The sequence below is a fragment of the Cupressus sempervirens genome, chromosome 5 (assembly GCF_028749045.1).
Source record: "Cupressus sempervirens isolate cs-2001-9-10 chromosome 5, ASM2874904v1, whole genome shotgun sequence".
Classification (NCBI taxonomy): Eukaryota; Viridiplantae; Streptophyta; class Pinopsida; order Cupressales; family Cupressaceae; genus Cupressus; species Cupressus sempervirens.
In genome coordinates this window covers 443649044-443676515 of record NC_143122.1, presented here as the reverse complement: position 1 = coordinate 443676515, position 27472 = coordinate 443649044, and positions in this window count along the sequence as shown.

Genomic DNA, 27472 nt, shown 5'->3' with positions numbered 1-27472 from the left:
AATGATTAAAATAGTTTAGTCATAAATTTGGTTGTCAGGTTAATTACCGAAAATAAACTACCATTGGTCACGTGATCAAAACTAGTCATATCTCTACAAATTTTAGTAGTTTATTTAGTAATATATTGTTGTTTTTATACTAGTGTACCTCTGGCTCTCTCCCTTTATATAAGTTTTCATCTTTTTGACGAGTCTTATCAATTATAATAATTGATTCTTGAAAGAAAACCACCTCCCTTTTTTTTCTTATACTTATATATGTGCGTAATGCTTAATTCATAATTAAACATTTTATTATGATTCACTTTTAGCATTACATTGGCTTCTTTTGTATGGAATGGATAGCATCTTCAGATTTATATTTGGTTAGGAAATAAGTTATGACACCTGTTTAAAGGAATCTTTGTACTTTGTATATTAACCTCCACATGTCATTATTTACCAACACCACATCTTCTTTTCACCACATTCTTTGGGTTCCCACAACTTCTAATTTGTGATAGTCATCTTTTGATGAGGATTACAAGTCTTGACTTTCGTGAGGGTGCTCCATAAATCGTGATTCCTTCGAATCTTTAATAACTTGACCTGTCATGAAAAACTCCCGCCTTCCATCTAAATGCCACAATGTTGAGTCTTCGTGTGTTGGCTTGGGATGATGCTAACCATCTTAATAGCTCAATTACTTCCTTATCTACATCCTTCATCTTAGTATTTTGTGTCATTTTCTTGTGACAGTAGGAGTGAGTATTTCAAATAATTTGTTTTCTACTTATCCATATTAACAAATTTTGACAATGAATTATGATATTCTTGTCCATGTGAAGGTTTTCAATATTTTTTTTGAAGATGGCTTTTGATCATCAACCTTCTCTATGGCCATGTCTATGCCTATTCTCAAAAATTCCTCCTCCCAAATATGTATTAATGACTGAACCATTTTCGCCACCGGTCCAACTTAAGACAAAGGAAAATACATTAGTTTATGCTAGTTCAAAATTTCTTGTACACTTGTATCTCCCTCAATATCACAAGTGCTATGTCACTTATATAGTGGATATCTTCTATGGCTTGGAGAACCTTCCATGAAATCCAACACACATTCTTTTTACTTTGCCTGCAAGTTCTCCTAGGGTCAGATCATGTTCAACACAAGTGCATAGGTGTTTTAACCAACACTTGATGGATGGAGGTTAAACTTTAATTTGTCTATGCAAGGCTCAATCCAATCCCATTAGTGGAGAGTGTACGCTACTGGTATTTGAAAGAAGAGTCATCATAATAAGTTCAATCTAATGATCTTTTTCTGCACTCAGGTCACTGGCTTTTTTTTTAAAACTCACGGCTGGACTGGTGTAGAGCAAGGAGGGATGATTTTGTGGTGAGATTTCTAAATTCTCCTTAGCAAGGTTTGCCTCTTCACAGTAGAAGATGAGCATCAATCTTCTTTCTTTTATTGAAATCTGAGACTCCTCCTTGCTGAGGCTTCATGTTAAGTCCAACTTCTCGACTCAAGATGCGCCAACTGAATGGTGAATATGAATTTACAATTCTTCACACTCATGTTTCTAATTGTGAGTGTTTCAAACATGGAGATGATGGCATTGAATATCACCTTTTAATGTTAAATTATAAACTGTGATTTTCATTTGGGTGTTAAAAACCACCAAACCAATTTGTGCCTCTTAGAGGGGATCGATGGTCCCAATTAGTCATCATAGAATGGCTTTGCTTTCTATTATATCTTCCCATACTTGGTGGGGCAACTAACCTGCATCTTTCATGTGAATGGCTTGGTGGAGATCAGGATGCTAATCACCCTAGAGTGATTCCATCCATGAGATAATGTACCCAAGTCTCTTTATTCATTCTATTGAATCTCCACCAATATTCAAACAAACAAGTTATGATGAAGAAAGAGCATATCTGCATTGTTGTATCTGGCCATGGGAATAAAAAATGGGGAATAATCAATACATCCCAGAATAATAAGTGTCTCTTTTTGCAACCTAACATCATCATTCCTCGCATTTTTAGATTCATCTACTTTGTATTTAAAACTACACTACTTGTTGAGTGAATGTATAAATGCTTTTGGTGCCTCTCATGATATTAATGGTAGCCAATGCACTTTATTCTCTTCTTCCAAATTGTGATAGTTCTACATATTATTTAAGTCCATTTTCCCAACATACCTCATGAATTTGGTCTTCACAACTGGTAGCATGAATCTTAAGAACAAATCTTGAGTTTGTACTTTTAGTCTCTATAAGTTATCAATGCTTGATCATCTCATGATAGACAACTATAATTGCCATTGCTTTATATATAAATATTTAATGTCTTTCTTCTTCTTAACATTTAGCCTGAATCTCCCTCAACGACATCACACATGGAATTGAGAAAAATTATGTATTTGATCTTTTGAACATTGACTCTTGAGCCTTTTGAATTCAGACTGAAACTAGAGGCTAAACTTTAATCTTGGCAACCACTGAATTTTGGTGTTAAATCAAACATGGATTATGAACTTTTCTTGAACTAAAACTACAACATGCCTCTTTGAACCACTTCGAAGGACTTTGAACCTTAGTTCAAAGTGGTTCAAAACCATAAATTAATTATTTTTAAAACTATGTCTATATTGGGTACCAACATCATAATATATATCATGTTTTTATTTTTTATGTTTTAAGTACCCAAAGCTAACAAAATAGACGGTTTGATCCCATGACAAAAGGTGAGAGAGATTTGGCGGTTGGCCACTTTGTACTGGCCAACACTACAAGTTTCAACATCACCTGAGATGGCATCACAAAATCAAAATGGAGTAAGATCACCAAAAAGTAAGAGAGGTTATTGTAGGTCTCTACAACACGGTCCTATAGCACCTAGAATTGCATTCATACCTCACACGAGCTTTGAGATATGCCCTGTCAAAGATCGTTGTCCTATGGCATTTAGTGACCCTTAGAGACATTTCAATTCGGCATGCTCAAGAATGTTCAAGCGCTCAACGAGATGGGATGATCTTGGGACTAGGGTTTACCCAACCACCCAAAGTTAATGGAATAGATAGTTTGATCCCACAATGAATGGTGAGGGAGATTTGGCAGTTGGCAACTTTGTACTAGCCAACACTACGAGTTTCAGCATCATCCAAGATGGTATCACAAAATCAAAATGAAGTAAGATCTCCAAAAATAAAGAGAGGTTATTGTAGGTCTCTATAACATGGTCTTAGACTTGGAATTGCATCCATACCTTGCATTAGCTTCGAGATATGCACTAGTACAAAAAAAATGATATATTACTAAATAAACTACTAAAAATGGTAGATATGTGACTAATTTTGATCATGCGACCAATGGTAGTTTATTGCCAGACATTTATCTCCCAACCAAATTTATGACTAAACTATTTTAATCATTGATTAGGTCATTGATTTAGTCATTTATTGTTGTTACTTGGTAGTTTATATGGTAGTTTATTTGGTTATATATTTGGTAGTTTTTTGGGTAGTATATATGGTAGTATATTTGATAGTATTTGATAGTTGATTTGGTAGTATATTTGGTAATTTATATGGTGGTATATTTGGTAATATATTTGGTAGTTTATTTTAATCATTAATTTAGTCATATTAGGGCACAATGGAATTGAACCACCATCCTCCTACTTATAAAGTAGGTGCTCTTTCATTGAGCTAGTACCCTTAAAAGAATAATGCAAAAAATTGACAAATTTGTCTTCCCAATATTAGATCTACCATTATCATGGTCACTATAATATGATCTTCTCAATACTCTTTTCAAAGAACACAAATTTTAATTATTAAGAAAAGCAATAATCTAAATCTTTATCAATAACAATTCAACAATTTTCAATTCTTCTATTCAAGCATTTTAAAATTATATTTTATGTCAATTACACTTCTCTAAATTATTGTAGTGATAGACTCTTATAAAATATAATTTGGAATGCTTTGGCCACACACAAGTATTGTTTCTTATGCTAACTTCTTAGAAAAAACTTACAAATTATTATGTAATTTATGTCAAGAAAACAGAACTTTGCATTAAATAAAAATATCAAACCCCATTCAAAAATCACATCTATTAAAAACTATGAAACACAATCAATTGAAATATTCACCTTTTAACATATGGAGGTGCCAAAGGATCAAATATTTCCTCTTCCTTATGCTCAAGTGGGTGCTAAAAGTGTTCAATACACCTGATGTTGACATTTATTGAACCTTCGTCTACAAACAACATAAAAATAGGAATTTGATAAAAATAAGGCACATGAAAAGAAAGTTTTTATCAATGATCTATAATTAAGTTATTCCCAGTAATAGGGAAAGTGGTGCCAATTCATAAATGTAATAAAGAACTAAATAATATGTTTATGATAAATTGCTTAAAAAAACCTATAACAAAAGGAAATAATGAATTAGGAAAAAACAAAATGAAAAAAAAGGTTCATGAAATGTAAGCTTTGCCAAGACAAGATTCAGAACCTTGGTTAAATGATTATTAGCCTAATAAGAATATTAGGGACTATTAAAAAAGTCTTAGCCTGAACATCTTGTATTACCAATAGCTCCTTATCCCTCCATGCTACCACAATTGAACAATCCAAAGAAAGAACAACAATAGGACTAATTTGTTAGAAAATCCATGAATCTTGAGGCATGAAAATTGATAAGAAATACAGATTTCAAAATGAAAGATGCTATCTTACCTTTGCAAGTGACGACTTTACCAACAGTTTCCGCAAGAGAAAGAGGAGCTCTACCATCTCTACTTTGAAAATTCTTGCTGAAAGAATCAATTTCTATTCCACTCTCTATCTCCATTCTCCAAACAACAAAAATGAAGATAGATTTTTTCTTCTCTTCTAATCACTTAACCTTAAAATATTTTATTTACCAATATTCGAAGCCCTTGGACATAAAATCTGTAATCAATATGTTGGATGAAGATAAAGAATAGAAGAAAAAGAAGGATAATAATCCATTGATATTACTCTTCAACAATCAAATATCCAAATCGAACCAATCAACATTAGCACTCATTGAAAGAGCAAAAATCAAAATTCAAGAGGAAAATGACATCAAATCAAATCCGTTTAACTTACAATAGTGGACAGAAAATATTTTCATAGCACCACCTCAATAAGAAACTCTTATCATGAACAAAAAGGATTGCAAGTCATGTAGTAGCAAATAAGAATAAATAAGTCTAAGGAAGCAATCTTAAGTCAACAATCAAGTGAAAATAAGTAGTGAACAGACTAATAATAAACAACAATAATAAATATAAAAAGTAATTAGAGTTGCTCACAGACATGGAAAGGTGCAATCAAGGAAAATGAATAGGTAACTAAAGCACAAATCCTTACAACTATAGAAGAAATCATTTCAAAGACTATAATGATATTTTACAAATTATCTAGGTAACTAACTGACTAGCACACCTAATTCACCATTTGATATGCCCTTTAAGTATGTTGATGTGACATATGTTGCCTCTTTGTGGGGGGACTTCAACAAACCCAATTGTGTCCATAGCTTCTAAAATATTTTGTCCTCAAATCATATTTGAAACTAAGGCCCTCTCAGAATACATTTAACCTAGAAGAGAAAGGGCATGTAACCATGCATATAAAAGAATAAATTTAAAAAATCGAGCAGATTGGGTTTCTCTTTTTCTTAAAACTGAGGTCCTCTCGGAAGGATGAGTTTGCAAAGTCACTGAGCCAAAATCCTTAGTCATAGAATAGTAATGAAACTTGACAGTAGTAAGCTGCAAAATTATTGAAGATCCATGCTTCATGTGAATTTATAGGTTATAGTGGAAGCATTTATTTAAAGAGAATGCAAACCTTATCCCTAAGGTATAAGTAGTCTATTTTAGTAGCCACAGGAGAATCAAACATTTTGACCCATGCTATTGCAAAGATTAGCCAGTATGTGAAAATCATAAGCTAACGTTGGTTCTCATTATACAAGACTTCACTAATGGTTTAATGGATTTGAGTGATATTCATGATGGCAAAGGATCCAAGTCAATTCCTCTTATTCATGTAAATATAGAGCTTTCTTCTAATCTTATTAGCACACATAATAATTGGTCAACCTTCTGATCTTATTACTAGATTGGGCCCATAAATGTTGGTTCAAGCTTGCTTTGCTTTTGCCAACATTCTTTAAAAATCTTCATAATAATTGTTATTACTTCAAATATTTGGAAATAATTGTTGTTACTTCAAACATTTGGAAACTATGTCTTACTCTACATCTCCATTATTTTTCTTAATGTAAGATTTTCCTAATAAAATTCATTGAATGAAATGATTGAAAACAAAGTTTATTGAGAATTTTTGTTTCTTGTATCGGCCACATAGACCTTAAATTTGTTTTGTTGTGGTGGGGTTAAATTTATCTGTTGTAGTACACCATACATGCCACTTTTGACATCTAAGGTATTAATTTTTTTTAAAGAGATGAGATAAAATTTCTATAAATGAGGAGATATATTTGACATATAATGTTGGTTTTCTAGCCTTTGGAGTGCATTCATTTTACATGCCACCTATTTAGTATAAGGCTCACCTCAAATAGATATTAAGAAATTTCCCAAATCCAAATACCAAATATAGCTACACAGGTTGTGATAGCCGATCACAATGAATCCAAAACCAAGAGCAATACTAGAAGGAAAATCCAACAACTTAGGTTCACAAAGCTCAAATACTTATGTTGATATCAAAATCACTCTATATTAGAACTTGGTAACAACCCACACATTTGCTGATAAATATGCGATGACAACCAGTCTACTCTTCTACTAATCAATATGCAACCAATCAAAAAAGATCCTTATTGTAGACACAAGAAGGATTTAATGGGTTGGGCAAAATGTTTAAGACATAGTTCTACAATTTTTACAGAGTTTTGTACCCAATGATTCATCAATTAATGTTGAATTGCATGTTTCTAGTATCATCAATAAATGTTCAGCATGTATCTTTTGGGTTTTCTTAGTTTAAAAAGCTGAAATGGTCTTTCAACACGAGTAAAGGACTTTATGCTTTTCATTTGAAGGAAATTTCTACTACTAGATATGATTGATTGCATTGCTCACTTAAATGCCAAGACTAACGATGCATGTGGCCACACAAACGGAGTTGACTAGGTTAGCACACAATAGTGAATGTTATGGTTGAATTAAATGTATTACTTCGTGCGAATCCACATCCCACACCTTCCAACTCACATGCAATTCAAAACTTGCAAATTTGTTAAAGCAATTTAACCCTTAGCACACATAATGAAGCATCTCAATGAACATGGATATTGCACATTAAGAAAAGGTAACAGTTGACAATGATAAGCGAAAATGTTACTCAAGCAAACAGTAATAAATGTTGAAAGAAAGGGCCTTTGATTACTAGTTGAAACATTGATATATTGGCAAGAGTGAAAAAACTATAGGCAATCATTGCAATTCATTTATGATGATATACCAATGACAAAGGAGCTCAAATAGTAATAATTCTCATTTTAATAAGTTACTATACATGATAAATCAAGCTAGAGTAGTCACAATTATTAGATTTGATGATGAGAAAAACATAATGTGTCATATACAAGGGCATCAAAAGGTACACAAAGGTGGTTGTAGAAAACCATCATGTTATAATAGAAAAAAGATTCATTTCAAGAAGTAGCAATACCATATGTTTTTGATGAATAGTCCTTTTCTATTAATAAATAAAAAAGATTCATTTTAAGAAATAGCAATATGAATTTTGAAAAATAAAAGCAATCAACATTTAGAATTTATTGAGATGGATTTAATATACTATAGGAAATCAAACATCTAAGCAACGATATAGTTTTTTTCTAAGTTATCGGTTCAGATTTTGGTTTGGATGCAGGTTCAACATTTGGGTTTGAAATTCGATAAAAAAAAATTTGGGCTGGGTTCGGGTTCGTTTTAGGTTTGTCCGCACATTAAATTCTTTTATCATTTTTTATATATATATATATGTAAAAATATGCTACAACAAATAAGTTCGTACACCACTATATGAAGTGCGGGCGTGTTTTAGGGTTGGGTAATAAATCAAATTATATTTATACCAAAAAAATGTCTTTTCAAAACAATAAAAACATTAAAAAGTCAAACCTTTTGGTTGCACGCCTAAATTCATTCCAAATTTGCAGGCATTCCTCCTGCGCTCTTCCGTCAACTACAAAATTTGCTCGACAGGGTCAGGGTCTGAAAAAGAGAATCTGCAGGGAATTCATCAGACAAATGATGAATTTGACAAGAACCTGAACTGACTTCAAATTAGCTACGAATCAAATGTCGAATTTTCATGCTGAGGGGCAAATATGGTAACTTAGTTTTTTTTAAAAATAGATTTAAGAGTGTGAGTGCATTAAGCCAAATAATATCGGTCATCTTGCGTCTTGTTTTCTGGGGAAATAAGAACAACAGTAGAAAGACATGATTTGGGTTTTGTCCAGAACGGGGTGATTTAGGTTCCTACGTGGGCGGAATCCTCATTAAACTAAGCAATGAAGAGATAGTAGTTATTTTCTAAAGGGTAATTTTTTTGAGTTATCCTTACGGCTAACATACAAGAGACAACATCAGGCATATATTTCAGAATAGTAATATGCAATGATCAACATTTCTACTAACCTGAGAGTGAAAAGATTATCCCAGCACATAACAAAGGTCCAACATAGTTGATATCACAGTGGTAAAAATAGAACATGCATTGATCATTTTTGTAGCAGCAGGCTGAATGTTCATTAAACAGAGCTACATTAGTATAGAATTAAATATGGTGATGAATATGATGCTAAAAAGAAATTACTTACCCGATAAAGGATGAATATGTCACAATTATTAGATCAGATGATGAGAAAAACATAATGTGTCATATAAAAATGGCATTTGAAGGTACAGAAAGGCAGTTGTAGCAAGCCATCATGTTATAATAGAAAAATGATTCATTTCAAGTACCAATATGAAGTTGAAAAATAAAAGCAATCAACATTTAGAATTTACTGAGAAGGATTTAATATGGTGTATGAAAGTTGTAAGACTATATCTGTTGTTGAAATGAAGGAAGAATCCATTTTGAAACAAATGCATCTAGAAAAGAAACAGCTGCATTCATATAGAAAAAGAGCAACAAAATATCAGCACGAGAGCTGAATTTTCAGTCCAACTTCAAAATTTACAATGACATGTACAAACCAGAATGAATAAGCATAATTGAATGCCTAAGTTCAGTATTTGTTGCAAATGAAATTTAAGGGGAAGATATCAGATAATGGAATTTTCATGATCAGCAATGGATGAATCATATAATGAGGTAAACCATGAACATGATCAGATTTCAAACATCTAGGCAATGATACAGTTTTTGAAAAAAATCAGATTTAAGAGTGTGAGTGCATTAAGACAAAATAATATCTGTCATCTTGCATCTTGTCTTTTAAGCAAATGAAGACAAAACTAGAAAAACATGATCTGGGTTTTGTCCAGAACGGGGTGACTTAGGATAGAACATGGGCAAAATCCTCATTAAACTAAGCAATGAAGAGATATTGGTTATTTTCTAAAGGGAAATTTTTCTGATTTATCCTTATGGCTAACATACAAGAGACAACATTAGGCATATATTTCATAGTAGAAATATGCAATGATCAACATTTCTACTAAATGGAGAGTGAAAAGATTACTCCAGCACATAACAAAGGTCCAACATAGTTGATATCATAGTGGTAAAAATAGAACATGTATTAATATTTTTTGTATCAGCAGGTTGAATGTTCATTAAAGAGAGCTACATTGGTAGAGAATTATAACCAGCAATATCAGTTATGGCTGTCAAGAAGGAAAATTTGGTGATAAATATGATGCTAAAAAGAAATTACTTACCCAATAAAGGATGAACATGTAATAATTTTGAAAGCACGATACTTGTCAAAATTATGGAGTCATGATTGTGACCATCTTACAAGATTTCGGGAAAGAAGATTCAAATTAAACAGACGACTCCATGACTGTGATAAGCTTGTAGGAGATAACAGAAAAGAGTAATAGATTTGTTATGTGACAAAGATACTGGTAAAATATAATTAAGATAGAAAGTTGCTTCAACATTAATTGTTGGGTTGTAGACTAGCAAGAAGTTACATATTTAAATTATTGGCTGATAAAGTTATATAGCAAAAGAGTGTGAAAACTTTTCAGAACAAAGGATTGGTAAAAACATTCTTTTCCTCAAAGTGGTTTATAGGAGGAGGACAAACTGTATAGCTTCTCATGACAAAGTAATGAATAGAATAGACCATAGGCTAAGTTGCAACTATAATAGAAAGCTACTAAGGAAGTTCAGTAAAGTCATCATTTCTCAATGATAAAAGACAAAGATAACGCTTAGATTCAAAGTGCCATTGAGAGATAAATAATAATTTCAGCATGTATACAAAGAGGAAAATGTTTCAAGCATAACAGAACAACAAAGAACTTATGGTAGGTCCCTGTAGCTCCTGTGACAGAGGCTCTGGTGACTCCTGCAGTGTTGGAAGATAATGATGTTGTTTTGGCTGACTTGGTTAAGGATGTGCTACCATCAGGTAAGGGCAAGGGATCTCCTCTCCCCTTGGGGTTGATGCCTCGACCCTTTAAGCGGGCTTCTTCTACTCCCCCTCTAAGGAGTGGGCGCAAAACAAACCAAGAGAAGATTAAACTCACAGGAGATATATTGATTGAGTCTGGTTCAGTGAAACCTTTGGATTCTCATTTTCCCAATTCTACCCAATGATGATTATTCTCTCATGGAATGTAAGGGGGTTGAATAGCATCCCTAGACAAAAGGCTATTCATAACTTGGTGGTTGATCATAGTCCTGATGTTTTTTGTATCCAAGAGACTAAGCTCTCTGTGGAGTCTATGGTCCAACATGCCTTTAGTATTTGGTCTCGTGGCTAATGCTAGTGTGTTGGGGCAACAGGCAGTGCTGATGGTTTAGCTATATTTTGGGATCCTCAAAAAATTTCTCCTCTTGGCTGGATGTCTTCTCGCTCAGCTCTCTCTATGGTAGCTTCTGCTCTAGACTCAGGAGAGGTAATCATGGTTACTAATGTTTATGCACCTGTTGATCTTGTGGGAAAGGAGGAACTTTGGGAACATATTCAATATGTTAGAAATTGTCATCCTTATCATCCTTGGGTGTTAGCAGGGGACTTCAATTCAGTTTTAAGTCTGGAGGAGAAGCATGGTGGTTTGGCTAGATTGGGGCCTTCTTCTGCTCTTCTTCGGCAACACATATCTCTTTTGCATCTCTCTGATGTTAAGCCTTCTAATGGTCTCTATACCTGAAATAATCGCAGGACTGGTGTTGCTGCTATCTCAGAACGTCTGGATAGATTTCTTGTTTCTTGCTTCTGGGTTAGTGGCACCCTTACTATCTCTTCAGAAATCCTTGATTGGAGGGGTTCAGATCATTGGCCAATCAAATTTTTCACTATAGGGGCTTATGTTCCGAAGCATCCTCCTTTTAAGTTCCAGTTGATGTGGCTTCGTGACTCCTCTCTTCATGATTTTGTTTTTTGTTGGTGGAAAGATGGTGCTCCTGCATATGGTACTGCAATGTTCTCATTTTCTAAAAGGCTTCAATATGTTAAAAGGCAGTTCAAGATATGGAATAGGGAATGCTTTGGGAACCTTCACTTTATGAAGAGGCTTGCTCAAGAAGATCTTGATGTCATCACAAGGGAGATTAGAGATCGAGGTTTCTCAGAGGATCTTGGCAAGGCTGAATCCCTTGCTTCTAGAGCTCTAGAAGAATGAGAACTTCGAGAGGAAATTTTTTGGAAGCAAAAGGCTAGAGTTGATTGGCTCCAGGAAGGTGATCGAAACACTGCCTTTTTCCATAAAACAGTGCAATCTCGCCGAAATCAGAGCACTATCTCTTCTTTGGTTAATTCTCAAGGTATCCAACTGAATTCCTTGCCAGCTTTGTTCCAGGAGGCTATTTGGTACTTCTCTACCCTCTTCTCTGAGGACTCTCCTCCTGCTAATAATGAATAAAATATTATTTTGTCTTGTATTCCTTCCCTTATCACTTAGGAAATGAATGATTATCTCATGCGTACTATCTCTTTGGAAGAGCTGGAGGAGGTGGTCTTTGGCATGCCTAAGGGGAAGGCTCCTGGTCCTGATGGCTTTCCAGTTGAATTCTTTCAAGAATTTTGGGACATCATTAATCATGATTTGTTGGAGGTAGTTAAAGAATCCTATGCTAGCAAGCAGATGCTTCGAGCTTTGAACTCTACATTCTTGACTCTTATTCCTAAGAGAGAGGGTGCTAATCAATTGGAGTTTTTTAGACCAATTGCCTTATGTAATGTGGTTTACAAAGTTATTACTAAGTTGATTGCTGAGAGACTGAAAAGGTGGCTTTCCATTATTATCTCAGAAGAACAAGGTGGTTTTGTTGTTGGAAGACAAATTTTGGATGGGGTGGTTATTGCTACTGAGGCTATTCACTCTATGTCTACTTCAAGGGAGAGAGCCATGTTTGTTAAGCTGGATATGGCTAAGGCCTACGATAGAGTTAAATGGAGCTTCCTAAGGAGTATTCTTCTTTCTTTTGGATTTAGCTCTGACTGGGTGAGTTGGATTATGAGTTGTGTTACTTCTGCCTCTTTTTCTGTTCTTATTAATGGTCAACCTTCTCAACTATTTGGTGCTTCTAGAGGCCTCCGCTAGGGTGACCCTCTCTCCCCATATCTATTCATCATCATGGCTGAAGGCTTGGGCAGATTCATTAAGCATCAGGTGTCCCAGAATTCTATTCAAGGCTGGCGGTGGGGTAATGACTTACCTTCTCTTTCCCATCTTCAATTTGTTGATGATTCTGCTCTTGCCGGTCTTGCTAGGATCAAGGAAGCTGAAGCCTTTTGACATGCTTTGGACGTTTATTTGGCAGCTTTAGGCCAGAAAGTTAATGAGCACAAATTTTCCATTTACTTTTTTAACACTCCTGATTCTATTCAGCACAGGATTGTTGGTATCCTACGGTTTCAGATAGGATCACTTCCTTTGACTTATCTTGGCATTCCTATTGCTGTTTCCAGGCAGCCACGTCTCTTCTGGAAAAATTTGATTACCAAGCTTCAGGATAAGGTAAATCATTGGACTCATAGATGGCTTTCTACTGCTGCCCGGGTTACTCTTCTTCAAGCTGTTATCCAAGCTCTTCCTACTTATAGAAGCATGGTTCACGCTGCACCTATTTACTTTCTCAAGGAGTTTGATGCTCTTTCTTGACAATTCCTTTGGAGTGGTAATTTGTGTAGTACTAAATGGAGCTTGGTTAATTGGGCAACTGTTTGTAGGCCTAAAAAAGGAGGGTGGTCTTGGTCTTCGATCTGCTCTATTGAGTAGTCAAGCTTTGGTTGCTAAACTTTATTGGCGATGGTGCTCTAGACAACATCAACTTTGGGCTCGTATTATCACTCATAAATATTTTCATGGTGCTGATCCTTGCTCTGTTTCTGCACTTCCTCTTGAAGGTTGTGGCTCAATGGTTTGGAATACTTTGAAGACAGGTGCAATGTTGGTGAAGAGGGGTCTGTTCTGGATATGTAAAGGAGGTTCTCAGGGTTTGTTTTGGTCTGATGCTTGGGATGGATTCCCTTCCATTTTATCCATATACCCTCATCTTCAGCCTCTTTGTGACTCTTTTCTTGCCGCTGGATGGGATAAAGTGGCTCATTACAAGACTCCTTATCAATTGGGACCTGTTGTTGGTTATAGATGGAAGCATTCTTCTAATTGGCCTCCTGGAGGTACAGACATGGATCGTCAGGAGCTTTCTCAAATTCTGGCCTCTAGAGAGTGTTCTTCTTTGCTTGGTCCAGATGTTTTGGCTTGGGGCGGTACCTTGTCTGGTAAATATCATGTCTCTGCTGGGTATCAGGAGATAACTAGACAATTATTTGGGGATGCTGAGGTCCCTTGGTGGAAGCAAGTTTGGAATAAAGTTTCTTGGTCCAAGTGCAATTTTTTCATGTGGCTAGTGGCTCACAACCATTGTCTTACCTGGGATAATCTTTGTAAACGTGGATTTCAGGGCCCCTCTTATTGTGTTTTGTGTGGTAATGGAGAGGAGTTTGTCTCCCATCTGTTCTTCCATTGCTCCTATTCTACTCAGATATGGCACCTTTGGTGGAGCGCTTGGGGTTGCTCTTGTCGGCATGCTTCCTCTTTGCCTGAGTTCTGGGCCCGCTTGGGTAGTGCTCCCTCCAAGTCTTCTTCTCTCCATGCTGCTTGGATTACTGGCCCATCTTTCATGCTTTGGCATATCTGGTTGGAGAGGAATCGTCACATATTCCAAGATGTTCGGCTTGGTGTTTTGCATCTTTGGTGGAAAATATCACATTCTCTTCAGGAAACTATTATTGTGAAGTGTGAGCTTGATGGGGGTATGGATCCGGTTGATCTTGCTGTCTGTAATCGCCTCAATTTTCATCTGCAGGATGGGGCTGCAGCTCATAGGTTTCCTTCTATGTCCAGGCAGCTTCACCATCAAAGGAAGAGTCGGGTTAACCGGGATGGGCACTGGACTCCTCCCCCCTGTGGAGTTCTGAAAATTAACACTGATGGTTCTTCCTGTGGGAATCCTGGTCCGGCTGGTATTGGCGGAGTGGCTGGTTGTAGTTCTGGGGATGTTAAATTTTTCTTCTCAGTTCATAAGGGTGATTATACTAACAATCTCATGGAAGCTCAGGCTATTTTATATGCTGTGGAACAGTTTTTCTTGCGGGGATGGAGTAAGATTATCTGTGAGTCTGATTCCCAGGTGGTGGTGAACATGCTTTTTTCGCAAGAGCTTAAGGATGTTAGTAGCCTTTTCCTATACTTGTCTGAGGATCTCTTATAACCTGAAATAACTTCAGCATCAGACTTCATAGTTTTAATTCCAATAACAGTTAATATAGTTTTTCATTCTTTATATTAATGGATAACTCCCAGCAATTGTAATCCTTACTGTATTACAAATGAAATGATTTCCATCCTCCAGTTTCTTGCAACTTAGAAGTGCTCGATCCAAAACCATATGGTCTATAGTGAACTCTGCCATGTTGTGATCTAATCAACTTTTTTGCAGACTCCCATGCAATTTGAAAATTAATCTATAGTACAAAACAACACGATGCACCAGATATATAGTCCAAATGTATATTCCTAAAGGAACCCCCATTTCACTTGTTTGAAGGTTTCTAAAGCCTATTCAACAAAATTATTTTGTAAATATTATGCAATGGTCAAATTCTATGACTAAATTTACTTTAGAAATTTTGTCAAACATTTTGTCTTTCACCTGTAATTCTTGAAATCATCAAATTCCATGAAACATTTTATGACAATATGGAAAGCCATTTACGTACCCTGCTATTATCTCTCCTCGAACCCCCTGTCAAACAATTATGTTCTCTGTCTACTATTATCATATGTTGCATACTTGTTCACCACAACATATCAAGCTAAAACTTAGCCAGCTGCATTTTGAGAGTTTAAAAACTTTTCAACATACCTATTTTATGCAATCTTCCATCATATGTAGCCACACTTCAGTTATACATGTTGTCAAACTGCTCACGTGCCTAGTGTGTGCTTCCCCATTTTGCATACATGTGTTTATCAGAATGTTGAAAGTTTGTAAATATTTTTCAACAAATCCATGTCAAGAAAATGTGTTATGATCATTTGCATTTCATAAAATCACATTCTCTAGGCATTCTATCAAATAACACTTGTGTTTCCTCTGTGCGTCCACTTTTTTCTCACGTCTCTTCAAGGGTAAATACGACAGTAACATCTGATAAAAAATTCCTTTTGTCATATTTTAATGAATGTCCATATGTTGTTCCGAGTTCTGTCCCGCAGATTTCTAAAGTAATCTCGGCTCTTCTAAACCCTTTGCTGACCCACGCTAATTTTACAATAGTGTGCCACCATCCATGGTCAACTATTTGACTCTCGGACAATTGGACACACAACATCGAGTGTAAACTATTAGATGAGATCCTGATGGGCAGAAAAAGCTAACATTTTAGTGAGCATCAATGTAAATGTCCATCACTTCAGTGCATTACATTATAAGCCATTTGTTAAACCTCATTTACATAATATAGGGTAAAAAGAATACTATTACAATTGTAACAGTTTAGGGAGATCGAAAATGGAATTGGGACTGAATCATCCTAAACAAATCCTCTCTCATTTTTTCTGAGTAATGAGCGCATCCGCTTCCAAAGATCCAATTTGAGCCTATGTAGGGAAGTTTCAAGTGAAGGATGCGCGTCACGATGTCCTTCCTCATCCACACTCCGCTGTAAAGCCTCTGTAAACAGGGAAATGCCATCGCCTTTGCATTGCTCAGTAATCTCCGACAATGCCTCCTCCAACAGTGTCTATAGCAACAAATATTTCTAAAACCCCCATGTTTTGAATTATAAGATGGTTTTAATTTTATTAAAATGTTTATAATTATTTTGGGAAACGCAGCATGAAGCTTTGGCAAGAGGAGGAATAAGACGTACACTCTCTGTGTGTCCTGTGGCCGCTGCAGTTTCCACATCCAAAAAAGTCGTTGTTCAACTTGTGCATACCCTACTGCGCGCATTCGCAAATATAATAAATCCATTTGAAGAAAGATTGCAGGGTCTCGAAGAATGATGTGTCGTCGTCACATCCCCCGATGTTTCAAGAATAATTTGAGAGGGACTCAAGGGAGACATAGGAAGGTCGTTGCTGCATCATTCTTTCATTTTTTTGAAGAATGGATGCACTGGGATGTTCCTAGATTGAATTCATTATGTGTACCATTTGATGGCTTTTTTAATTATTAAGTTATTGTAGAAAGCTTAGATACCAATTAAAAGCGTCTTTTGAAAGGAAATGTTTTTACAATTGTTTGGATAGATATTTAGGGGCAACGAGCTAAGCTTTTGCTCATGTAGCAATGCTGTCTGTTATCTTTCCTTTTCAATTAGTCCAAAAAAAATCGCTATTTGTGCACAAACATGCCAAAAAAATACCATGAACACTAATAGTCTTCTTTATTTATTTTTCATTTTTTAGTTTTCTTAATTGCTGATTGGTCCATTTGCCCAAAAAGTATTACATTGGTTATTGGGGGGTCTTAGTGGAGGGTATTGGGCGAATGTTTTAAAATGACACTTCTAGACCACCTCCCATTCTACGAGTTCTACAAAAATGAATGTATGTGCACGAAGTTAGCTTGGGCAACTACTGGGTAATTTCCCCTATAGTAAAAACTATGGAAAAAGTTAAAAACCAATTATTTCAAGCACTCAAAGAGACTACTTCTAAATCTAGTATTTTTTCGTTTCTTTAGTTTTAAATGATCAAGTTTTATAGTTTTTAGCAACTAGTAACCTCCATGTTATGAAGATCTTTTGAGAGAGAAAAAAAAAGGAAAAAATAATAATTAAATTTTAAAAATTATTAATAAATAAATAACTAAAATTAAATGATTAAATTTCAATTAAAAAGTATATAGAATAATTTTATTACAATTGTGAAATGATTTATGTCTATTATAGAAAGTAAAGTTTCGAAATGAAGCAATGACAATGACAATTCTCTCTCCATTTGATTTAAAAAAAAAAGTTTTAGAGAAGATATTATTTGTAACCTCTAAGGTATAGGGCATTAGCTAAATAGAAGAATATTTACACCATAGTGAAAGTCATTGTGCCTATGCCTTAGTACAAACTCTGTTATGCCTTATTACAAACTCTACACAGACACGCATGCATCCATGAGATCAGAAAAATGTCAGTATAGAAATCTGAAACAAAAAGCACACTAATTGGAATACATAGCAAAAATAACCAAGAGAAATCATAAATCAAAAGTTTTAAGTGATAAATTATAAATTTGATCAAACTCGTGCTTTTTCTATGATAAAAAAACTTGACCACAAGTTTATCAAGAAATTGTGCTTCTTCACTTCAAACAAACCTTTTTTGGAGCGAGTCATAATTTTTTCTATGTTCCACAACATTTTGGGAAGCGGGACGAGGACGATAGGGAACATGTTTATGAGACATCTCCTAGAGAACAAAATTATATGTGTGTGTGTGTGTGTGTGTGTGTATGTACCTGTATATATATGTACATGTATATATATACATGTATATATACATGTATATATACATGTATATACATGTATATATACATGTATATACATGTATATATACATGTATATACATGTATATATACATGTATATACATGTATATATACATGTATATACATGTATATATACATGTATATACATGTATATATACATGTATATACATGTATATATACATGTATATACATGTATATATATATATATACATGTATATATATATATATACATATATATATATATATATATATATATATATATATATATATATATATATATATATATATATATATATATATATATAATGTGAATTTTTAAAAATCTATTAATGTATTATATCATTTTTAAAGTTTTATATAACCTTTCATGGTAATATTTATGGTGAAAATGTATTGTCTAATTCACAAAATAATCTTGCAAATCGAACACTTTGATACATGCATGAAAATAGATTCAACTTAGCATCACTTTGAACCATTGGTTAATGTCAAAGCCCACTTGGATTTGTTTCTACTTCATTGCCTTAAGAAAAATATTGATTTGTGTTGGTTTTTAATATATTGCATGGTGTTTTAGGGTTAGGGATAAGGGGACAACAATGGATGTTCATTTCTAGGACATTTCCTACAGGGTCAAAAATAGGGAACACATCCCCATGTAGAATTTTTTTTTTTGTAATTCTTCCCATTTGTACCAATGAATCCAAGTAATCATGTTTTTGACCTTGTTTGAACCCACTATTTGTTCCAAGCTTTTGACATTAACCTATGTTGGTTTTTAATATGTTGCATGGTGTTTTGGGGATAGGGATAACAATGGACGTGCATTTTCTAGGACATTTCCTAAAGGGTTAAAACTAGGGAACACATCCCCATGTAGTAAAAGATTTTTTGTAATTTTTCTCATTTGTACCAATGAATCCAAGTAATCATGCTTTCGACCTATCTTTGATCTTTGTGTTGAAATTTACTCTTCTATTTCTTTAAAGATTAAACAAATATGAAATTATCCATCTTTCATTAACATAACTATTGTACTATCTTGATGATAGATGACATAATTAAAAAATTGATGCTAAAAAGGTATACATAATTGAAATGAAAAATAATGGAAAATAAATACATTTAATTAAGCAAAAAAAATCTCGTCAAATAAAAGGAAAAATAAAATAATAACTTTTAAGTTAATAAATTTAATTCTAATGTAAACCTTATAAATAATGTTTTAGAATAAAAATTACATCATAGAATAATATAGCTAACATCTACATTAAAAATGGATTGTATAAATTCTTTTTTGATAAAAAATAGAAGGGGCTCATTTTGTAAGAAGTAAATTTCTACACATGACCCCTAGTGATAACTATAACTTATAGGAGTTGAATGTAGAAAAAACACAAGATTAAAATATAGGTCTTTGTTGGTCACTCTATCTTTAAATGTTGGTAGATAAACAACCCACATAATTGTTATAATATATGATAAGGATACATTTAAGCTTTCTTTTCAAAGGGAAGGAGAGGGTGCACAAGAAAAAATCATAAAATAAAGCCATGAAATTATTGTTAGGTGAGAAATAACTAGGCCTTAAAACTTGCCTTCACAACAACTCAACTACACACTTGCCCTTATTTGGGTGACTAATTATTAGTGACCAAATGTTTAATCATTTATTTGATCATTTATTTAGTCACTTATCTTTATCTAACCTTGCGATTTTACTTGATGATCAAATTAGTCTTTTATTTAGTCACCTGCACTTATAAATTGTTGAACATTAATATAATTTGATCACTTTTAGTCATGTGACTAAATATTTTAGTCATGTAGTCATTTATTTGCCAAAATTCTACTAGTGATGCCTTGTCAAAGATCGCTACCCTATGGCATTTAGTGACCCTTAGGGATGTTTTAGTTCGGCATGCCCGAGAATGTTCGAGCACTCAATGGGACTGGATGAGCTTGGGTCTAGGGTTTACTTGGCCACCCGAAGCTAACAAAATAGATAGTTTGATCCCACGAAAAATGGTGAGGGAGATTTGGCAGTTGGCAACATTGTACTGCCAACATTACGAGTTTTAGCATCACTCAAGATGGAATCACAAAATCAAAATGGAGTAAGATCTCTAAAAAGTGAGAGAGGTTATTGTAGGTCTCTACAACATGGTCCTATAGGACCTAGAATCACATTCATACCTCATATGAGCTCTGAGATATGCCTCGTCAAAGATCGCTGGCCTATGGCATTTAGTGACCCTTAGGGATGTTTCAATTTGACATGCCCGAGAATGTTTGAGTGCTCAACGAGACTAGACAAGCTTGGGGCTAGAGTTTACCTAGTCACTTAGAGCTAATGGAATAGACAGTTTGATCCCATGATGAATGATGAGGGAGATTTGGTAGTTGGCAACTTTGTACTAGCGAACACTACGAGTTTCAACATCACTCGAGATGGCATCACAAAATCAAAATAAAGTAAGATCTCCAAAAAGTGAGAGAGTTTATTGTAGGTCTCCACAACATGGTCTTATAGGACTTGGAATTACATCCATACTTTGCACAAGCTCTGAGATATGCCCCATCAAATATTGCTACCCTATGGCATTTAGTGACCCTTAGGGACGTTTTGGTTCGACATGCCCAAGAACCTCCAAGCGCTCAATAGGATGGGATGAGCTTGGAGCTAGGGTTTACCCAGCCACCTAGAGCTAACAGAATAGATAGTTCGATCCCATGATGAACGGTGAGGGAGACTTTGCAGTTGGCAACTTTGTATTGGCCAACACTACAAGTTTCAGCATCACCTGAGATGGCATCACAAAATCAAAATGCAGTAAGATCTCCAAAAAGAGAGAGATGTTATTGTAAGACTCTACAACATGGTCCTATAGGACCTAGAATCACATCCATACTTCACATGAGCTTCGAGATATGCCCTGTCAAAGATTGTTGCCCTATGGCATTTAGTGACCCTTAGGGACATTTAGGTTCGGCATACTCGAGAATGTTTGAGTCCTCAATAGGATGGGATGAGCTTGGGGTTAGGGTTTACCTAGCCACCTGAAGCAAATAGAATAGATAGTTTGATCCCATGATGAATGATGAGAGAGATTAAGCAATTGGCGACTTTGTACTGGCCAACACTACGAGTTTCAACATCACCCGAGATGGCGTTGCAAAATCAAAATGGAGCAAGATCTCCAAAAAGTGAGAGAGGTTATTGTAGGTCTCTGCAATATGGTCTTATAGGACCTAGAATTGCATCCATACCTTGCACCAACTCTGAGATATGCCTGTCAAAGATCGCTGCCTTGTGGCATTTAGTGACCCTTAGGGACGTTTTAGTTTGGCATGCCTGAGAACATTTGAGTGCTCAACAAGACTGGACGAGCTTGGGGCTAGGGTTTACCTAGCCACCCAAAGCTAACAAAATAGATAATTTGATCCCACGATGAACGGTGAGGGAGATTTGGTAGTTGGCAACTTTGTATTGGCCAACACTACGAGTTTTAGCATCACCCAAGATGGCATCGCAAAATCAAAATAGAGTAAGATCTCCAAAAAGTGAGAGAGGTTATTATAGGTCTCTGTAACACAATCCTATAGGACCTATAATTGCATCCATACCTTGCATGAACTCTGAGATATGCCCCATCAAAGATCATTGCCCTATGGCATTTAGTGACCCTTAGGGACATTTTAGTTCGGCATGCCCGAGAATGTTTGAGCACTCAATGGGATGGTACAATCTTGGGGCTAGGGTTTACCTAGCCACACAAAGCTAACAAAATAGACAGTTTGATCCCACGACAAATGGTGAGAGAGATATGAGCAAGATATGTATGCCTAGGCCACTTTGTGCAAGATATGAGCAAAAGTTGCTAGTTAGGACAAATTGTGAAATGTCCCTTTTTTGATTTTGTATGATATTTCATGCCTCTAATCAGATCTTTAAGATTAAACAACTAATATCACAAAGATCCACCAAATTTCTCAAGAAACCCCAAATCGGGTATGCCAGAAATTGTGCCAAAAGCTTCACAGCTTCACCTATTATTAATAAATCTGAAAGTGGACATTTTTACAGAAATTTCAGCAGCATAATAGCCTAAAAAATGACATTTTTAGATCCATATAGCCTTTACACAATATTTCTCAAATGTAGGACAAAAACTATGCTCATCGAGCTCCCGAAATTAACACAAAAATGCTTCGAAACACCACAAAAACACTAATAATCTATCTCAGAAGTTTAATCACGTCCCAATACATATATTCAGCTCTATTTTAACACCTTAAAGTCTGAAATACAGTAGCAACCCAAACTGATATGAAATACTCAACTGAAAACACCAAACTCATACAAAAAACACACCCGAAAACCCACAAATCTGCACTGTTCAGCACAAAGGCAAACTCTGTATGAGCATGCACATGGAATGGCTTCAAACTCCCATCCTTAGCCTTCTTGGAAACCTGAAAACTCCCGTTCTTGGGTCTCCTTCTCCACAGGTTTGGCAGCCTCTGAAGAATAACAAAGAATGAGCAAAAAACAAGTTCTCCCATCCCCCCAAAATGCCTCCAAACCCCTTAAAAGAGGGCATAACTGTAACTCACATCCAAGAGAGGTTAATGAAACATATTTTAATAATAATTTTCATTTATTAGTCCAATGGTTTCCAAAGATTAACCCCCTTTTTCCGAAACTTCACTTTCTTGGGCCTGCTTGCCTTAGCAAAGATTATTATTTTTTAATTATTTGAAAAGGGGACATGACAAGTCCTCCCCTCCCAAACATTGCTTGTCCTCAAGAAATGACTGAACAATAAACCAATCAATCCACCTGGATCTCAAATGTAGTCATGAACTATACTACTGCCAAATAACATAGGCTCCTGCAATATCCTCTGCAATATGACCAAGAGGAATCCATAATCAAACTGACAATTACAGCTCAACCAAACTCCAAAATCACCACTACCACAATCAGAAACCCATGAGACACAAACTCTTAGAACACTAGAACCCAAGTAAAGTGGACAAATCAAACTGCCAACACAATAAATACCATCAACGCATCCCACTGGCCTATACGGAATGTACAATCCAACTCTACAACAATGGTGAATGCTCTCAAATGAAACTATACCAAGTATGGAGAATCCACACACTATACAACTCCTGCAGTCAACACAACTCTGTAGATCATCGACCACTGTCTCATAACCATAACTCCCATGCACCCCGGATGGTGAAAAGCCATCACAAGATAAACAACAAGAAATGGAACCCAAACCAAATTTTCCTGCCATCAACTCCTCAACACCAGGATCAATTGCTAACTGATGTACATACCCTGCAATATAATGTTGATTAAAAAAACCAACCTCAGTCAATAGCTCACCATGAACAAGTGATACAACCCATTGTGACTGATCACTAGCTAAGTCAGGAGATGTCATAGCCAAAGGAGTAGAATCAATAACAACACCTGCTGAAGCATCACTCCAAAAATCCTGCTCTAAGTCATGTATTATCAAGCTATCAACTGCAGGACCTATCGCCATGTCGTGCCCATCACAACTTTTATCCCGAGGCATCAAACTATTCCATAACTGATGATAAGCACTAGGAACCAAAGTACATCTCTGTATCATAATCTCATCAACATGGTCATCAAAGGTAAATTGATGAGCGTACCTCATAGTGTAATGCCGATAGAATGCGCCAATCTTAGTCAGTGGCTCAGACTGTAATCCAGATGAAACTAACTACAATTGATCATTAACCATGTTGGAACTGACTACTACCTCTGAAGATATCACCAAGGGAGTAGTATTACTAGCAGGAACCATGCCAACTGTCAACTCACCAACATCACACATGATCTTTGATACATCTCTAGTCTCTGTGCCATCAATACTAGAGGCCACCACCATGTCAGGCATACAACAATCTGCTACAACACCCAACTCAATTGAACCTGACTCTAGTGGGAATGAACCTGATATGCCAATGTTAGTATCAAGGATGGATGCATCCCCATCTCCACTGTCTCTGACAATCTCGGCCATGGACATCCTCGGATCACCAAACACCATAGCTTGTGACTGTATAGAATCAGGTAAAGACTGTAGCCGCTCTAACTCCATGGTCACCTTAGCCAAATGAAACTGTGACTCCTTGAAAGCCAACTATGTACTCTCAAGAATCTCAGAAGTCACCTCAAGCTGCTCAGTAAGCTCACTCACCTCATCTTCCTTGGCCAACAATGCATCATATGCTGTACTGCCCCACTCCGTAAGATAATCTCTGTCAGCTACCAACTGGATATAATTTTGTTTCAAAATCCGAATAGCCTCCCATAAAGAGTGGATCTCTGTCAAGGAAAGATAACTGGCTTCCTGCTCATCACTAGTAGGAGAACCCCATCCATAAACTGCTAACAACTGACGAGCAGCATCAAAATGCTGGCAAGTGATAGCAATGTCCCGATCACTAACTCTTAACTGATTAGACACATGATGGCACTGGCTTGACTGTCTCGTACAAACCTCCTCTGATGTACTGTCTAAAGGAGTATCCTCAAAGTCACTAGTCTCTAGAGTATTACAATCCATACCCTGTGAATCAAATCTAAAGCTCATATCAACATACAGAGTATCAAAAACATTAGCACTGCTGTCCAACTCCTCTATACCCAAGGAAACTAAGTCTTCAAAACTGCCCACTACATCCTCCTAGATGTCATCAATGCCAATATGATCCTAGGACTCATCTATACACACTGCCAAATATGAAATATCATCAACACATTCCAGCAAGTATGGTCGACTGGATATATGAACAAAGCCCAACACTGGTGTATAAAAACTAATACCAACATCAAATAAGCTCCTGGCACAAGAAAAGACAACACCGTGCAATCTGCTAATCAAATCCATGATAGCACCCAAACAATCACTGCTACCAAAAAGTGTTAAAGATTTATAGCCAACTGAACCCCAAATGCCAATATAACAATCTCGAGTCCATATCTGTAAACTAGAATCAGCTGGTAACTGAAGCAAAATCCTCACTTGATTAATATGACCAATACCAACTAATTCCATATACTTGTCATGATGAGATAATGAAGTCACAATACTATCTTTGTTCACCTTCAGCTGGCTGGACAAATCATGTGAAGTACTACCAGCCTCAACCTCATGTGATGAACCATCTAACTGTGCCTGGTACTCTTTCTCAGCAAAGTCATGAATGCTCGATGTCTGCTCATCTCTACCAGGTATCTCACCATCTTGCACAACAACATCCTCATAATCATCATCTGAACCCACTACACTGTAGTCACTGCCTGTTGTAACTATACCATCCTGAATACCTGTGGCATCACCCTTTGACGACCTGTAAACAATTGTCTCAATTTGAGTATCAAGTTGACTATTACTATCAATATGTGTAATATCCTTTCCCACCACCTCCTGTGGCAGAGTAGAATCTGAGACCTCTACTTGGCTATCATCTAGTTTCTCAAACTCCTCATGCAAGTTCTTGGGAATTGTGTCATCTGTCCTGTGAGAAAATCTGCCAAATAGAAATCTAGTCAACTTATCCACCTTAGCTGGGTCGGACAACATGTCATTCATTATACGGTGGTGCTCAACCAATTGTTTAGACATGTCATGGCTTATTTTCATAAGTTTATCTCGAATGTCTAAATAACCATCCTTTCTATTGTTTTGACTCTGGATATCAATTGTCCAAGATCATGTCCTCTGAGACTCTGTACTATACCTATCCATTCTGGATAAAGTAGAGTGTAACCCCAATAAGATATAACTTCTTCAAACACCAAGAACTAACATGCAATGATTAGAAGTAGCATGCAACCATAGATTTTGACATGCAACTGATTAGAAGCAACATGCAACCACCAAATTCACCAAGAACTAACATGCAAATGATTAGAAGTAGCATGCAACCATAAATTTTGACATGCAGCTGATTAGAAGCAACATGCAATCATAAATTATGACATGCAAGATGCAAGATCTGGGTAGTTGTCAAAACTGACATGCAAGATCTGGGTAGTTGTCAAAACTGACATGCAAACTTCTACAACCACCAAATTCACAAGGAACTAACATGAAAATGATTAGAAGTAGCATGCAACCATAAATTTTGACATGCAACTGATTAGAAGCAACATGCAACCATAAATTATGACATGCAATATTTGGGTAGTTCTCAAAACTGAAATGCAAGATCTGGGTAGTTGTCAAAACTGACATGCAACTTCTACAAACCCTCAGGCTGGCAAGATCATGGCTCTGATACCACTGAAATGTCCCTTTTCTGATTTTGTATGATATTTCATGCCTCTAATAAGATCTTTAAGATTAAACAACTAATATCACAAAGATCCACCAAATTTCTCAAGAAACCCCAAATCGGGTATGCCAGAAATTGTGCCAAAAGCTTCACAGCTTCACCTATTATTAATAAATCTGAAAGTGGACATTTTTACAGAAATTTCAGCAGCATAACAGCCTAAAAAATGACATTTCTAGATCCATATATCCTTTACACAATATTTCTCAAATGTAGGACAAAAACTATGCTCATCGGGCTCCCGAAATTAACACAAAAATGCCTGGAAACACCACAAAAACACTAATAATCTATCTCAGAAGTTTAATCATGTCCCAATACATATATTCAGCTCTATTTTAACACCTTAAAGTCTAAAATACAGCAGCAACCCAAACTGATATGAAATACTCAACTGAAAACACCAAACTCATACAAAAAACACACCCGAAAACCCACAAATCTGCACTGTTCAGCACAAAGGCAAACTCTGTATGAGCATGCACATGGAATGGCTTCAAACTCCCATCCTTAGCCTTCCTGAAAACCTACAAACTCCCGTTCTTGGGTCTCCCTGAAAACCTGCAAACTCCCGTTCTTGGGTCTCCTTCTCCACAGGTTTGGCAGTCTCTGAAGAATAACAAAGAATGAGCAAAAATCAAGTTCTCCCATCCCCCCAAAATGCCTCCAAACCCCTTAAAAGAGGGCATAACTGTAACTCATGTCAAAGAGAGGTTAATGAAACATATTTTAATAATAATTTTCATTTATTAGTCCAACGGTTTCCAAAGATTAACCCCCTTTTTCTGAAACTTCACTTTCTTGGGCCTGCTTG